The sequence below is a fragment of the Oxyura jamaicensis genome, chromosome 1, assembly GCF_011077185.1.
Source record: "Oxyura jamaicensis isolate SHBP4307 breed ruddy duck chromosome 1, BPBGC_Ojam_1.0, whole genome shotgun sequence".
In the NCBI taxonomy this organism is placed as follows: Eukaryota; Metazoa; Chordata; class Aves; order Anseriformes; family Anatidae; genus Oxyura; species Oxyura jamaicensis.
The window spans coordinates 134,635,214-134,649,024 of NC_048893.1; the positions used below are offsets into that span (position 1 = coordinate 134,635,214).

At 46.5% G+C, this 13,811-nt stretch overlaps 1 protein-coding gene across 2 annotated transcripts in view; it reads left to right on the plus strand.

Moving 5' to 3' along the window:
- The first annotated feature begins 5,032 nt into the window (after nucleotides 1-5,032).
- Nucleotides 5,033-13,811, plus strand: part of CYFIP1 (cytoplasmic FMR1 interacting protein 1) — a 68,783-nt gene continuing 60,004 nt past the window's right edge. The window contains exon 1 of one of the 2 annotated variants that reach the window (XM_035315023.1): nucleotides 5,033-5,228. The gene's annotated coding sequence lies outside the window, so the exon portion shown is untranslated. The remainder of the gene's footprint in view (nucleotides 5,229-13,811) is intronic. The other variant, XM_035315014.1, reaches the window with a different exon arrangement.

Consider the following 13,811-nt stretch of genomic DNA (forward strand, 5'->3'; position numbering starts at 1 on the left):
TATTCAGGGTAAGATGTTACAACTGATGTCTGAAGTGTTTGGAAGAAAGCACACTGTGTTACAGGGTGCTGTCACAGTTGAATCTGTGCTTTATTTCAACATCTATTTTTTTCTTCTTTATCTTCTGGGCGCACTCAGTGAGAAGTTACAGCAAAGAGGCCCTTATCTGTCACAATACTTTTCTTCCTTCTCCGTTTATTTCTCGTGACCTTCTGTCTTATCTAGGTCCCATGTTAGCACAGATTTTGTAAATTCTCTTAATGCTTTCTTTGTTGTTTAGTTTTAATAACCTTGTAATTAACCACTAGGTCCTTGAGGACCTTTGCTTGTGTCATACTACTGATATCAAAAAAGTCAGCAAGCAGTTGTTGATTGCGTGGTTTCCTTGGTAGCGTGGGTTAAAGATAGCATCTCTAAATTGCAGGGTGATTAAAAATGGAAGAAATTCCCCCAGGCAGCTTTTTAGTTTTATTAACTGTACAGATCTAAGTGTTTTCCAGCTTTCCTCCCATATTCTTTTTGCACACTTACGGGAAGACGTTCCTGCATTTTTGCAGTTCCTATTTATTGCATCGTGCAGGGGCTGCACTGCATTTATCGCTGGGAAGGCTTTATAGGATCACAGGTCATGGTGCCTAGATGGTTAATAAAATGACCAGCCAGAGAGGGGCAGGGCTGGGATGAAGACTGGGAAGTGGGGATGGGGGGTTAGAAGAAGTGAATCCAGAGAGGCCAAGCAAGGGATTTGGGGCTGTGGCTTGCATGATAGAGCATGTGACCCAGAAACAGCAAACAAAATACTTGTGTGTGTTAAGCTAATAAGGGTGACAAAGTTGGATGTATTGCTACTGTTAATGTGATTTCCTGACATAGTACATAGCTGGAAGAACACAACTATTTATCTGGGGAAGGCAGCCTCTTATCTTGTAATGCTGAATCCGTAACAGAGTGCCTTGTGCCTTGATGGTAGTTTGCCAAAACAAAAACGTAATGCTTTTACAGAGTTTATTGAAATCTTTGATACGTTTTGAAAGGTGAATTGCATAGCAAATGTGCCCTAGTCTTAGGTACTGATTTCATGTGGAAGCCAGATCCATGTAATTTATAAATGAATCAAGGGTTTTGTTTTCATTCAGGTCTGTCAGGGAGTTGGTGGGTGGACTCTGGCATGATTGGCAGCACAGTGTGCAGCACGCTTGGAAAGAGCGGGGAGACGGGGGGGCATTATACGGATACAGAGTTAAATCCCTCTGAGGACTGCCCCTCAGGGGCAACAGAACTTTTGTCTAGTGTGTCAAGGAGTTGGAAAGCAGAACTGGGAAACACCACTTGCTCAGATCCACTTGAGGTAGTGCCATTCAGCAGTCTGAAGGAAATTGGAACCAGAGAGCTGCTCATCTCATCTCATGTGCTGATGGGTACTTAACGGATGTGTGGTGTACTTGCTGTTGGCTGCTGTGCCATTGGCAACGTGCTCTAACGAGTAAGAATTGCTTTTCTGGAGTTAAGAGGTAGGTGTGGGTGACCAGCTCACTTTGTATTTGCCTAAGGCCTTGTGGATAGTTGCTGGCTGTGGTGATGGAAAGAGTTAGATTTTTCTGCAAGCTGGCCAGGCTTCCTGCCAGGGGCAGGTTCTTGCTTTCTGAGCTCTCTGCTCATCGAGGTCTTTTGAGACAGTTGTTGCTTTCTGATTAGTCTCTTCCGCTTAAACTCTCCAAGCGCCGTGCCTATCTCGTCCTGAGAGCTGAAGCTACGGGCTTGTGTTATGTGGTGTGGGAGCATGGAGTATGTTCATAGTCCTACTGTGCTACAAATTGTTGGCCATGTCTGACAGAAAATGAAGTCTGTACTGACCTCTTCTGCCAAAAATCTCCATTTCTCTTGAGTATGGACAAGTGGCTGATGATTTGCCAGGTGCATGGGTTTATTTAATTGATTTACAGACAACTTTGTAGTTCTGCACGATGTCCTGTCTTGGGGTCATTGTGGCCATTGCCCATCTTGGCTTCATAAAAACCTTTCTGTGTTGAATCATGACTGTTTCCTGTGCTGTCTATCTTCGTTTCCAAGGATGAAGAGATCTCTGTGGGCTCAGCTGATAAAAGCCAAATGGATAGATGGATATGCTGTTAAGCTTAGTTGCTAAAATATCCAAATGGAAAGGTGCAAAACTGGAGAGTATATAAGCATTTCAGACATATGTAGGCAGGACCCCAAGGCTCCTGTCAAACCTCTTCATTCACATGGAACGGAAATCTTCTGTGGATTCCTGTGGGCTCCCACAGAAGATTTTCTTTCATAGACCTTGCATAAATACTGTAAAGCCCAAAGAAAGGAATTCAGAACAATGAAACCAGCTGGAGTTCAGGAAATAGATTTGTGGGTGTCTGTGGCTAGCATAGTGCTTTGTTCAAAGGCTTCGTCTAATGTACAGAGAATTGGATTAAGCTTGTTGCTACCGTAATATCTACGGTTCATCTGATGTAGGTGTAAGGTACACAAATTGTCGGGAACGTTGGTGTTATCGATCTCAGCACATCACAGAATCACAGAACTGTAGGGGTTGGAAGGGACCTTGAAAGATCATCGGGTCCAACCCCCCTGCCAAAGCAGGTTCCTCAGAGCAGGCTGCCCAGGTAGGCGTCCAGACGGGCCTTGAATATCTCCAGAGAAGGAGACTCCACAACCTCCCTGGGCAGCCTGTTCCAGTGCTCCGTCACCCTCACCATGAAGAAGTTCTTTTGCATGTCGGTGCAGAACTTCCTGTGTTCTATCTTGCGGCCATTGCCCCTTGTCCTATCCCCACAAGCCACTGAGAAGAGGTTAGCTACCTCCTGCTGTCTCCCACCCCTCAGATATTTGTAGACATTGATAAGATCTCCCTCAGTCTCCTCTTCTCCAGGCTGAACAGACCCAGGTCTCTCAGCCTGTCCTCATAGGGAAGATGCTCCAGGCCCCGTATCATCTTTGTGGCCCTCCTCTGGACTCTTTCCAGGAGGTCCCTGCCTTTTTTGTATCGGGGAGCCCAGAACTGGACACAGTACTCCAGGTGAGGCCTGACCAGGACCTCTAGATATGCAGAGAAGCTGCGTATCATCATCAGTTATCATCAGTATGTTTTACCTGACCTCACGGATAGGCATAAACTTGGGTATGGAAATGTCAATAAGGAGCAGATTGCTCCAGTAGTGGGGAAGCAGCTCCTAGGCTGACTCAATGGCTCTAGAAGGAGCATGGGAAGACCCGGGGCTCAGCCAATCCTTAGGGTAAGTTGTTATTGCTAGGACAGTGTGGTGCCTCTTGGCAGTGTCTTGCTTTCATGCAAAGCAGCCGCTCCTGGCAGCAGGTGACTTTGGCAAGTCACACTTCTGGGAGCTGCAGCGGCAGTCTTGCACAGGAGCACTAAGGAGTGGCACTCATTTGGGGGCAAGCCACCACTGATCAGAGCTCACTGGGACCTTATAGCTTCGGAGCAAGTTCTATGTCTAGAAAAATTGTACTTCAAGTCTCCCTTGCTGCTCCATAGTGGCTTGGGAACTACTGTCTCAATGCTGCTGTAGACCAAGTGGCTGCATTAAGACAAAGCTGTTGTCAGTTTGCACTCACGCAGGACCCAATCCTGCATTATGAAGGTGAAACGTTGTTCTTCAACAACTTTAACTTCTGTTTTAACAACATTGCCCCAAGAGTGCTTTGTGGAAGAGGGTCTAGGTCCAGAAACTGAAGCATCTCGTTCTTGTGTTCTACAGTTTTCACTGGTCTGGGTTTAGGAGCTAGGCTGATCGGGAACTGTGATGGGTGAAATTCATTCGATGTATGCGCTCAAAGTACATTATGGAAACATACAGAGAAGCAGCAGCCCTGTCCTAGAAAAGAAACTTGCATAGATGAATAGACTAGCACTGAATGCAGCACTGGAAAAAACAGGACTCTGGAGATACGTCAGCAAGGTGGTGAAACGGTAACAATAACATTTTGAAATGATGTGTAATTTCTCCACAGGCTGTTGGAATTGACGATGTGGAGTGGGTGGAATAATGTGATAAGACGGTACTTGAAGTAATGATAATAATGGGGCTTAGCAACTTATTCCCACTTTCCAAAGGCTTCCTTGTAGAAGATATTGCAGAAAAAAAGGCTGTTTAAGGAAACTTAGTACAGTGGTAAGTCATTTGGAAAAAATCAAGTAAAGGAATAATTAATTGTTCTCAGCACAAAATCCCAGCAGTGACACAGTGTCCTGCTAACAGCTGTTGAAAGCAGAGACATAAAAGCGCTTGCTACAGCAATACTGTGCAGTTGGCTAATGCTTGCAGCAAATTTTCAAGAGTAAATGTTGGATGCGACTTACTGCAGGCACACTAAAAGCGAATAGGCTTTGAGGAAAACTCTAAATTGTTTGGAAGTTTCCAAGCTCTACATTATTAGTAACTCGTATATATATACTGCGTTGGATTCTGTCTAACATAAAATAGAGCAGTTTTGACAAACTTTAATGCAGAAGCAGTTTCACGTTGTGGTAGAGCATCCACGTTGATCTGATGAATCTTGAAGAACCTGAACTTGAAATAGGCGAACGTGAAGTGGAAAAAAATGTGAGCAGCTTTTAAAAGGAGCAAGTCCACCGAAAGATACAGCCGGGAGGTTGTCAGCACGCAGTGCAAGTCGCTGTTCTGGGTTTTCCTGGTTTTAGTTCCCATTAGCCGTGGCGTGCCAGCCGGGACGAGGGCCGTACGTGAGCACCACCTGGAGGAAATATCTTTAAGGGGTTTTCTGGTGCCTCCCCTCTCGTTCTTCCAGGTTAGATCCGTGATCCTTACTGCCAGCGAGGTAAAGCGGAAGGAAAATAAAGAAACCCAGGCGTTAATTTTCCACACGGGGGTGGCACTGGGGGGCTGGTGCTGGCCCAGGCTCTCTCTGAGTATGGCCCCGGGGCGGGCGCTGCCGTTTTGTGTGCAAACACAACACAAGCTCCAACCACCACCCTCATCTCGTCAGAGGAGGCCGAACCGAAGGGCCGGGCAGGGAGAAAAGGCCATGGCGCTGGGACGAGGAGGAGGAGCTGGAGCGGCAGGAAGGGTGTTTCCCTGCGCGGCTCCAGCTCCCGGTGACTCAGGCAGGAAACTCCCCGCCCGGCGCGGCCCAGGAGCGGAGCCGCCCGCCTGAAGCCCCCCTCCTCGGTCTCCTGGAGCCGGGCCGGGCCCTCCGGAGCCGGCAGCGCCCAGCGGGTGAGAGCGGTGGGGGCGGCAGAGCCTCCCCGGGCCGCGGAGCGGGGCGGCCCGGCCCGGGGCTGCGGGCCCCGGCGGCGGCGCCTCGGGTGCGGCCTCGCCCCCTGCCCGGCTTAGGGGCGCCGTGCCCCTTCCGCCCGCGGCGGGCGGTAAACTCGCGTGGGGGGGTTTTAGTTTATTTTACTTCGTTTTCGTGGCGTCCCCGTTTCTCGCAGTGCGGCGGGCTGCGCCTCCTGCTCGCGGGTGGGCGCCTAGAAGCCGGCCTTTTTCTCCTTTCGTGTGAAAACTCCTCACTCTCGCCTCGGCAACCGCGACCCGTCGGTTGGTGCCGCGGGGATCGCTCGGGTTTTGCTTCCTGGGTTGTCCCCTAGCGGGTTGGGTGGGGGAAGCCCCTCAGGAGCGAGCGAAAATCGCGTACGAGTTCCCCCTGCTCTTCCCATCGGGGAGGCGATCCCGTCGGTCTGCGGCCACAGAGCAGGGCTTTTGGGGAAGCCGAGCTTTGTCCAGTTAAAGGAGCGATGTTGCAGTGAAAACAGTGGGATAAAGGGGCATGTGGGTGCTGGTGCGCTGCTCTCGGACGTCTCGTACACACACCTGGGATGTGTTTCCGACAGTCGCATGTCATCCCTTCGAGTATTTCTTTCGCCCCTTGAGGTATTCCTCTAGCTCCTCAGCAGCTCCGTGAAGCGCCTGCACCTTTTGGTAAGCTCTGGCTGCCTTGCTTTTTTATCCCTGCGCCGTCTGATGATAGGTTTGAGTAGCATTTAGACATGTAAATTGTTATTTATGCTACAGGGAAGTCGTCTTGGAGTCTGCCCCGAGTGGTGGCTCCCTTTTTGGGAAGGAAAGCTGCCTGGAAGGGTTTCTCCTTAATTACACGGTCCTACAGCACGCTGCTGTAAACTGTGGGACATGCAAAACTTAGGTTAGCCTCCCTAATGAGCAACGTCCTTACTGCATTCCTCTTATTTGTCACAATTGCATTAACTTACTGAAAACTTCCACGTGCGGTGTCCCTGGTCAGCGTGCTTTTCAGAGCGGAGCTTCTAATAATACCCTAAGATAACTTTCTGTTTTCTGGCTTAAGTTGGTATCAGCTGCGTGTATACAAACTGCTTTATGCACAGGCTGAGCCTGTACGGTCGGTCTGTGATCAAAACCGTGCTGCCAGTCCTCACAAAGGTTCTTGCTTCTTACTTTTACCTAACTCCTGCTTTTTACCCTTTCAAAAACTCTTCTTGTTTCTTTCCTGCTGACCTAATGTAAAAGACTTTCTAGCGTTCCCAAACAACAGGTCCGTGAAGCCTGGCTGGTACAGGCAGACGGCGTTTCTGTGGCTTCCTGGGAGGAGGAGGAGGAGGAGATACTCGGGAACAGCCTGCAGAATATCGGGGTACAGCAGGAAGGCTCAAGTGCAGCATCATCAAAGCTTGCTCGAGGAAATGTGCAGTTCATTTTTTTTTTTTTCCTTTAAAGGATAATGATGCAATTGATAGAATATCCCTGTAATTTCTGGGTTTCAGATCACTGCACCGGATTTTTTTCCTTAATTTTAAATGATAAACCTCCCAGAATCGTAAGCAAATCAACCCCAAACAGCAACAACAAAAAAAACAAACAAAAACCCAGGGCCTCCCCTAAGCTTCATCACTGATGAAGAAGGGTAAGACCGCATTGTTTGCAGATCTTGGGTTTGGTCAGCTCCTGTTCAGGGCGATGAGGAGAGTGGAGCAGTGCTCGAGATGTGCTCAGACCTCTTCTGAGGTCTGAATAGTGTATTATCTATTAAAGGGCTTTGAATTGTGAAAATTGTTTTTAAAAATCCACGTTATGAGAAAGGGAACGTTCCACAGACAGTCCATACTCTTCGTTTCTTAACTCCTGAATGCCTGTTTGACTTACAAAAAGTTGTAGTTCTTCAGTGTTCGATGTACATACGCTGTCTAAAGCATTTGTTAACAAAATGCTCTTTTTTTCAGTTTGCTGTAGGTGGAAATCTGCCCCTAGACTTGAACCCAGAATCTCTCTTGACCCACTACATAGACCTTAAAGTATAATTAAATAATTAACAGGTATCCATTCTAGCTGCATGATTATATTAGATGTTTGTCTTATATGCTGCTTAGTTTTGTTTAATGCTTTGTTTATTCTCTCTGAGAGAGAGGTATCTTGGCAGGTGACAGCTTCCTAAGAGCAGGCGTCATGATCTTTTCATAAAAGTCTGATGATTTGGAGAAGCAGGTTATTTTTGTTTATATATTTTTGTCTTTGCTTTTTTCCTGAAAGACTTCTGAGACATTCAGATCAAGGCTTGTTTAAAGAGTGGAGACTTCAGAGCAGTTGTACTGGATCTACAAAGTTACATAAGACGGAACAAAAAACCCTTACAAAGCTCCTTTTCGTGGATTCAGTTTTATTCATCGCTTGGCCAGAAAGCTGCTGGAATCACTTGCAGTGTTATACCAGAGAAAATTAATTTTAGGATAATTTCCACATGCGTTTATGTATGAGTCAAGACAATTTTATTTTACAGTCATTGCTCCGCATTCTCGGGGCAAATTCTTAATGTGGTTCCTACACTGTACCAACAAGTAAAAGTAAACTTTAATGTTGGGCAGTGTGTTACACCGTAGTGAATCAGAAGTCAAGATATGACTGACTTGGCTTCTCTTGAAGCAGTGACAGGGAGAGTTTCTGAATTTTTGTTGTCTATATATTTTTAAACAGCTGTAGTTACTATGGCAAGCCCCAACTCAGTAGGCAATTATTCAGGAACTGCATTAAGAGCTTGTTTCTGTAGGGGTTCTGCAGGAGCTTGACACAAACTGAGCACAAATGGCCAGCGAAGTGGTTCGGATGGATCCATGCGTGCACATGGGAATGTGATTCATTTAAATGCTTCTGAGTTTCCCCTTGGACGTGCTCTCGATTAGATCACTTGGTAATTTGAGAGCAAGAAGTAAATAGGATGGGTTTGGAAACTCCTGATATTTAGAATATATAACGTGTTAAATGTGGCCTCTGATAGACTAAAGACCTTATTCTTTTGGGGTATTTTGGTACTTTTGGACTACGTTGTTACTTGACTATATGAATAAAACCACCTACATTTGGCTTTTTTTGTGGATGTGTGCAGCTCTGGCACAGGAACACCAAAGAAGGACATTTCAAAATTGTGAAATATGGTTGTATCCCCATAAAAATGCACTGAGAATTTAGTAATGGCACTACTTGTATTTTAAGCTACAGACATCAGCTTAGGTTTCTTCTGTGCTATTATTTGGCCTTAGAGGCTGACGTTTCATTTACAGGGCTCAGGGGTGTGCTTTGCTGCCTAACACTGAGAGCTCGCAGTGTGTATTGGTTTCTCATTTTAAGAGTACTCACATTAATCAACATCATCTGTCTTTGCAGTGATAAAATGAACGTATGATGCACTGATGCGACTTGCATCTCTTCTCAGGAGGTGTGTGAGAGAAGTAAAGGCAAATGTGATGGTCCCCGAGCTGGGCAGCTGCTCCCTGGTCCTGCAGGCACGTTGCTGGGAGAGGTGCCCTGGCACAGCTTAAAATGAATACCCTTCACAAGAGGTGAAGGGTATTCATTTTACCTGAGGGCAGCAGGCTGGGATGTCCCCCTTTGCTCGTTTGGTTAGTGCTCCTCACTCATGAAGCCGTGACTCGACGCGTTGTGGAGTGCATCGCACAAGTACGCCGTAGTTGGGCCGGACTTTGGGAATTAGTTTTTTTTCAGCTTAGTGGTGTTCCCCTCAGCAAGCCTCTCACAGGAGTGGTTTCTGCAGGTCTGCTTTTCAGGAGTGCTGATCGGGAGGTGATAGGACGACCAAACAAGTTTTTAAAGCCAAGAATTACTCAATTGGAGCATAAAATGCCTTTTCCCCTCCCCTTTCCCCACCTAAAGGCACCATAATATTTTAGAGAAAGTGTAGACTTAGGCTTTTTAGATGTCTGTTTATACAAATGGTCATCAGTGGTGAGTCTCTGTAATGCTCTTATGAACAAATACAGTATAAAGTATAAGAAAAATAAATAATGCTGTTGGTTTTAGGAAAAAACAGTTTTCAAAGCCAGCACTATGTTAGGACATAGAGAAGGCTCTTGGGAGACCTCATAGAGGCCTTCCAGTACCTACAGGGGGCCTTCAGGAAAGCCGGGGACGGACTCTGTCACAGAGTGACAGGACAAGGAGTAATGGTTTTAAACTAAAAGAGGGTAGATTTAGATTAGAGATGAGGAAGAAATTCTTCACTCAGAGGGCGGTGAGGCCCTGGCACAGGCTGCCCAGAGAAGCTGTGGATGCCCCATTCCCGGAGGTGTTCAAGGCCAGGCTGGATGGGGCTTTGGGCAACCTGGTCTGGTGGGATGTGTCCCTGCCCATGGCAGGGGGGTGGAATTGGGTGATCTTCCAACCCAAGTCTCTTCCAACCCAAACCATTCTGTGATTCTCTGACATGAGTCTTAAGAGTTGATATGCTAGGTAGTGATTCCAGAAGCCGTGTCTGGAAAATGACTTGAAGAGAGTGCATCCCCCTCTCCCTGGAGGAAAGCAATGTTTTCTTCCCCACCCTGGCCCCTGATCTTGTGAAACCAAAGCACGGTTCAAGACCTTACATGCTTAAATAAGCAGTTTGCTTAACAAGAGGGGTTGTACTATTGCTTGGACTGAAGTGGAAAGACTCCATCCAGGCTTGGTCAGTCGTTCAGTCCCTGTGGGTCATTTCCCTCACCTGTAGCATGGCAGACTGCTGCTCTACCCAGCATCCTACCTACTGCTTTCAACGTGTGTGTGCAGATGCACCCTCTTTTGATTAAATAGCAGCAATGTGTTGTCCCCCCCCCCAAAAAAAAAAAAAAAGGATAACCCACCAAACCCATGTGAAAGAGGCAGTGCATAAGTAACGTGTGCCAGCAGTCTTTCCACAGGACGAAAGGTGCTGTGTCTGAGGAATGCACACCCACTTTCTCCTCTTCTTTCTGGGGTCATGGTGGTTCTTGCTGTTCTCTTCCTTGTTCTTCACAGAATCCTTGCATTGGGAATCTTCTCCTTGCTAAGAAACAAGAGGGCTTCTCACAGCTGCTGAGTATGCCCGAAGTTCTGTGCTTTAGTGCTCAGCTGACGTGCTAGGTTTTAGGCATTCCCAAAGCAACACCAAGCAGCATTGCCTCCTAACACATCTGTGTGGCAGAGCAGGAGCTGGTTTACAGAGCTCCTGCGGCAGCAGGAAGAATTTGAAACATAAATATGGAAAACGTGCACGTTGAGAGTAGCTGCAGGAGATACAGCAAAATGCCCAACGCAGCGAAACAAGAAGAGAAGACCAAACCAACAGGGGAGGAGTGAACTGTGTGAGAGGAAAAGCACATGAAAAAGGGAAGGGGAGTTAGCCAAGAAGCAGTAAAAAGAAAGAACTGGAAGTCAAAGGACAGCAAAACCTAAGTAGCACTTCTTGCAATTCAAAGACTTAGCGTCAGAGAGTGTTAAAGGGGTGAGGGAAATGAGTGCAGCAGAACCTAACCTAGAGTGAGAGGATAGTCAGAGCTTCAACTTCCTTCTACCCTGAGGAGACGCCAAATACTGCAGAAGGGGTTTTAATATGTGTGTAAGTTTAAGATTCATGTATTTTTTTAATTTCATATTCACACAGTCAGCTTGGTAAGAATTAATGAGAAAATCAACACAGGCCTCCTCAGCCATCTAGCCCCGCTAGTAGTGGGTATGTTTTTTAAATTATTATTATTTAAACAGAAGGCTTGTATCTTGGGCTTTAGGCTTACTTACACAGATAAACCAAACCGAGGAAAACACCTGTGAATTCCTGTGGTGCAGAGCAGCTGTGTGCCACAGCCCGGGCCGCAGTGACAGACCCTCCCTCCTTGTCCACATGCGTGGGATTCCTTCGGGGTGAGGAATTGCAGGGCTGGGCCCCTGCCATGCCCTCATTAGGGATTTATAAACAAAACAGGAGGCAACGAGCAGAATCAGGTTCCTGTTTTGAAGAGTGTGGGTCACACTGCACTCGAGATTCATGTGTGGGGGCTAGGATTCGGCCCTAGGTTTGATCATCAGGATGTCGCATCTCTCCTGCAGGGCTCCAGGATGTGCAGCAGTGCTGTGTGTGTAGTTCTTGCCGGGCCGCCTGCTGAAATACCTAACAACTGTGAGCTGTCTGCTGCAGGTACCGCTGCTCTAGGAGCAGCGTGCGCCCAGCCACGTGCTGCTGCTGGCCCGGCACAAAGAGATAAAACTTCCCTTGCGCTGACTTGCTAGGCCACAAGAACACGGCAGGAGGCTGGTAGCCCTGGAGGGGGGATGCCTGCAAGTGTGACTGATTCTCAGCTGCCTGCTCGCTGTGTCAGCCGGCCGCTTCGTCTCGGTGACCGCGGCGTTGGCGGCAGCGTCCTCCTGACCTTGGTGGTGCTGTGGTGGGGAGGGAGGGACGGTCCTGAGTCATGGCAGCGTGGGTTTTGGGTTCCACGCACGGCGCTGCGGCCTCTTCCCCGAGCATCTGGCACCACACCGAGTTTGTAAGGGCTGAGGATGCTGTTGCTGAGCATCTGGGCCTCAGTTGGACGGTCAGAGTGTGGGCATTGCGTAAAGAAATGGGAATTCAGAGGTGTAAATAACAACATTATGAGCTACTTACCTATAGGGGATAAAAGTGGGCTATCTTAATGAAGAAGGGTTTGCCTGCTTTTGCCTGTTTCCTCCTCTGCACCCTTGCAATGCCAGGGCAGTAGCATGAGCCACCCCCCAAGAGCCGGATACTGAATTAACTGCTGCTGTTACGTGACCGTTCTTCTGGGGTTTGCTGTGCTGCCGGGGTAGGATAATTCAGTCTTGTGGGTTTTTATTTTTTATTTTCCTTTTTACACTTCCTGAGCCTTCTTTATCCCAAATACTGACTTTATGAAAGTTGAACTGCATGTCAGGTCTGTTGCAGAAAGGACTGCCAGCTGCCGTTTGCTTCCTTCTGTCCCTTACTTTAATAAGGTGGGTCAGTAAATGATGTGAAAGGAGTTTTTCTTTGCTCCCTCAGTTTATGCAAATCTGTTGCTTAGGAACGGAGAGGAGCTCCAATCCTGAAAAAAAAACACCCCAAGCCCACACTGCATTAATCCCCTTCGCAAAAAGGCAGGTCCTGCCATCAGAGCACTGAAAAAGAGCATTCAGATGGGACAGGTCCAGCAGCTTGCTATTCTCTGAAGCAGTTCAGTTATCAGTTTGTTAAAAGCGCTTCTGCTCAGTCTGAACTGATAGATCCGCAGGTGATCAGCTGCCAGTTTTGAAGCATACTTAAGTTAAAATAAAACTAAAAGTAAAATTTTGAAAGAGATCTTGGAAGTTTGAAAGAAAAGTGAGCATCACAGTTGTTGCTGTACTGTTCTTGGAAGGGAAAATCAATTTCTTTTGTTAGCTCTCGCCTTCATAAGGGCCTTTTGTGTTCGGTCTCATGGTTTAACTTGAGTTGGAACGTTATGAGGAATATTGAATCAATTTATCTTCATAGCAAAGTGATTCAATCGATTTTCTGCGAGCCAATAACATGGAAGAATGACACGAGGGAACAGAAGAAATGAGAAAAATGTTGCGTTGCCATAGGGATAGAACTGAACTTCTGCTGCGTAGAGCCAGCCTGTTCCTGTGGGAGAGTTGTCATGGATTCCTATGGAGATCGCCGAGGTCCCAGTTCATTAGATCATTCGCTTGTCTTTTTAAGTTTATCCCTATTTTAATTTCTCTCCTACTGTGGATGGTCTGCTGAATACCTTTGTGCCTCCTTTTTTTGAAGGATATGCTTCTTTTCCCCTTCCTTAGTTGCTGTACTGATTTTCATCATCGTATCCTGCCCTATAAAGTAGGGTGAGCTCTGGTTTATTTCCTTTTCATTAACTTATTTGAGCCTATTTTTAAAAATCAAAGCAACTCATGTAAACGTATTTCAATTCAGATTGCACTGCAATTGTAATTTTCAGTATCCATCCTCGCTTTAGTTTAAGATTCCTGGTTCAATTTAAAATTCAAAGATGCTTTTGGAGACTCAGGAAAGAAAAGAGCCAGTGTCAAAGGAAGTGCTGTTTAAAGTGCAGACAGACTTCCTCTTTGTCTTATTTTGAGCCTGGGAACATGCACAAGCACTTGGAGATGCAGTGCATCTGTTCAAAAACAAAATGAAAAAATGTGTCCAGTGGACTGCAAAAAGACACAGGAATCCCCTCCCAGCACCTGCCTTCAGACAGATAAACCAGTGTTCTCATCTGTGAAATCATAAAATATTCTAGAGCTTCTGTAATCCAGAAGTTTTTTGGTAACTCATTTAAAGCCACCCTTATTTATCTCAGTCTTTCGCATGATTCTGCAGTTTTTTGGATACGAAATATTTTTTAAGGAAGTTTTTATTTATATCACTTCCCTTTTTAAATGCATTTGTGGATTTCACAGCTGTCAGACTGAAGTATAACTGTATTTTTGATGGGTTCGTGCTTGTTTTAAAAGTTCAAGTATGCTCAGAACTCATGGTTAAATACGTACTTTTTTTGTTGAGATGAGTATTTAAGATACTGG